The sequence below is a fragment of the Arvicanthis niloticus genome, chromosome 2 (assembly GCF_011762505.2).
Source record: "Arvicanthis niloticus isolate mArvNil1 chromosome 2, mArvNil1.pat.X, whole genome shotgun sequence".
Taxonomy (NCBI): Eukaryota; Metazoa; Chordata; class Mammalia; order Rodentia; family Muridae; genus Arvicanthis; species Arvicanthis niloticus.
Window position 1 is genome coordinate 128,256,322 of NC_047659.1, and position 3,445 is coordinate 128,259,766.

The following is a 3,445-nucleotide window of genomic DNA, read 5'->3' on the forward strand; positions in this document are numbered from 1 at the left end:
AAGCAAGGTGTTTGGTTCAAAGCTCTCGGCCCTAACTCCTTATGGGCAGTCCTGGGCCACTGTTGGGGTGGTGACTGGGCAGTGGATAATATCTGCCTGCCATGTTCCTCTGTCTAGGGCCCTTGTTGCCAGGGTTGCTCTCACAGAAGTAGCTGGAATTCAGTCTCTCAGTTTAGGTCTTTTCTTGGGTTAGCTTCCTTGTTACTTGGGTTAGTTGCTTGGGTTAGTAGAGAAGGAAGACTCTGCTCCATCCTCTCTCCTTAGCTGGTGAGCAGCCATCTTTTCTCTTTCCCATGACATCTTCCCTAGCTGTGTGCATCAGTGTTCACATGTCCCAAGCTAGAGACTCTGGTAAGCAAAAGTGCAGACTAATGGCTTTCTCTAAGTGTAACACCTCTGTAAAGATTCTGTCAGTGAGTACGGTCACACTTGGAGATGGCCAAGTTTACAGCTTCAACACGTGAAGGTTTGGGTATGAAGTCCGTCCCTAATACTTCCTGACAGGCTGACAAAAGACAGGAGGGACTGCCATCCTACAGGTGAAGACACAAGGCTGCTGGAGGTTGAACTGGCAGGTAGTGGAGCCAGGTAGAAACAGATGGTTTCCTGGGTTACTGAGCCAGGCTCCAGCCAGACCCTCCCTGGTCACTGCAAGGACAGAGAGTGGACTCTTGTGGAAGTCATCCTTGTACGGCTTCTTCCCCGAGTCTGCTTAAGGTCAGGCTGCATTCAGTGGCAGGGTGGAAGGCTGAGGGGACAGGGGAGATTTCATTCTGGAGCTTCACTGTCTGGGGCCTTTGTTTTTCTGTACGTTGGCTCCATCTTATTACTCAGTCTAGGTAGATTTTTGCTTGGCTGAGCTGAGATCAAAAAGTAATTTTTCTTTTTGAAACAGCCAATTAGAAATTCATTTATTTTCACATTATGGACATTTGGCAAAAATTTCTTTGGCAATTTAGATCCATTTATATAGTCTGCATAAAGGGAGACGGTAAGGCTGAGGAAAAAAAAACCATAAGGGCCCCAGGCAAAAATTAAATGCAGAATCATGTATTAGAAATGAGATGTATTTACTATTGTTTTTGAAAATTAATGGTGCATTTTTAGCTTTTATAATGTAATTTAATGATGCAATTCATCTAATAATAATAATAATAAAAAGAACACATTTGCACTCAGTCACAGAGACCTTCTGGGGCACAGCGCGGAACACCTTGTCCATGGATAAGGGTTGGAAGGAAGTGCTTGGGGCCTCTCTCTGTTATCAGAACAGAAAAATAGTCTGTGTGCGGATGTGTGTGTATGCTGTGTGTGAGTTCTCTTCAGGCGTATCAGTGAAATCTAATAAAAAGGACATTTCCTTTTTCCATATGGATATCACTGTATAGGAGCAGCTGTTGCTTCTCGAATATTCCAGAGTGTTGACTGTCCCAGCCTACTGAGCTGGGATTCTAAGACCCTAGGGGTGTGTGAATTCAGAAATGGGCTTAAAGCTGTATGTAGGTGGGTTCTTCCTGGACTCTGGTGATGTACAGGGGTGGGGTGAGGGGTTGGGGTGGTAGTGTCTGGCAAGACATGTGTAATATTGATTTGAAGGAGGTAGCCACACTTACTGGGTCCAGGGCCCCATCGACCTCCTGGCTTCAAACACCTTTCATATTGATGTCAAAGTGGTTAATTTTCATTGGTAGGTTATGGTTAAACAGTGTCTAGATGGAGGATCAGGGAAGGAAGACACGGAGAGGCAGGGGAGGATAGGCAGACCCTAACCCAATCCCTGGGTTGGGACAGACTTTGGGGGTTACTTGTTTGTGCTGTCAGCACTAGAACCTAAGCTGCCAAGGTGGGGTATATTCTTTGTCTTCTTTATGGTGTGTTTCCAGCCCTGCAGTGTGTCATAGACACTCAGTAGATGATTAAAAATATATCCCTTTGTAGTGTTGGGCATACAATCCCAGGCCTTGTACGTACTGGGCAAGCCTCTCTCCCTGAGTTGCATACCAGTGACATTTTTAACCGGTAGATTGACTGATGCACTCTGGCTTAACGCATTGCTTCAGCATTGACCTCAACCTGTCTCCAGTTCAGTGAGGAGATAGTCACTGTTACTATCACTCTGCTCCGTAGGAGGTTTTGTTAACTCAAGTTCATTAATGCTGAGAGAACAGGCACCTGTCTCTCTGCCTGTGATTTTTTTGCTCGTAACCGTACCAGTACATTTGATGAGTGAATAGATAGATGAGTGGAAGAATGAATGGATGAGTGGATAGAAGAGTAAATGGGTGAATTAATGATAGAATGAACAGACATATGGAAGAATGAATAGATGATTGGATAGAAGAGTAAATGGGTAGATTAATGAAAGAATGAACAGACATATGGAAGAATGAATGGATGGTGACTAGAATGGGATAAATGGATGGATTAAATAGAATGGATAAATAAATAGAATGGAATAAATAGGATAGAATGGAGTAAATAGATGGATTAGTGAAAGAATGACTAGATTGATGGAAGAATGGATGGATGGATGGATAGAGGAGTAAATGAGTGGATTAATGAATGAGTGGATTAATGAATGAATGAATAGATTGATAGAAGAATGGCTGAATGAATAGAAGAGTGAATGGGTGGATTAATGAATGAATGAATGAATGATTGAATAGATTGATGGAAGAATGAATGGATGGATGGAAATGTGAATGTAACCATCTTAGGGTTGCCCAACAGAGTCACGACCTGAACCCAGATTTTTTATTCAAAGTGGAGAACTTCTTTACTCCACCTCCATTCTCTCCTCAATAGAATGCTGTGGATAAAAGGTCCAGCTGTGATTGTGGGGTGATGAGGTGAGGGTCATCGACAGACCCAGTTGTCCTCTGGATGCTAGGATTCCAGGGGAGGTGAAGAGAGTTGGGTGCAGAGTTGCCCCAGGGGCTCAGGGCCTTCGGTGTGTTCTTTCCTTTAAACATCTACTGTGTGCTCCAGGAAGCCCATTCCCTCACCTGTGAAGTGAGGCTGATCCCTCACTTGTGTCTCAGCAGGTGTGCTGGTGGCATGAGTGGACAAATCCATTCCTTATCCTGGCAGGTACTCCCCCACTCCTACGCCTTGGTATTTTCCACTTACAATGAGGTTCCCAGATGCTCTGAGACACCCTTCATCAGCTGGAGACAGTCTTTATATCTGGATGCTGGGAAGCTAACCTAGGATGCTCCTTGCAAGAGTGCTTTAAACAGAGGCAAGAAGATGCCAGGCACAACTTAAACCACACCTGTGGCTCAAGCTGGGACCAACTAGAGTCAGAAATGTTCTTTTTTTCAGGGCTGGGCCATAACCTTAGACACACTCATCTGGAACTCACACAGTGGGCGCCATGATGCAGGTGTGTGTGCACTAGCCCACTGTATCCTTCCAACACCCCTGGTGAACCTGTTCTCATTCT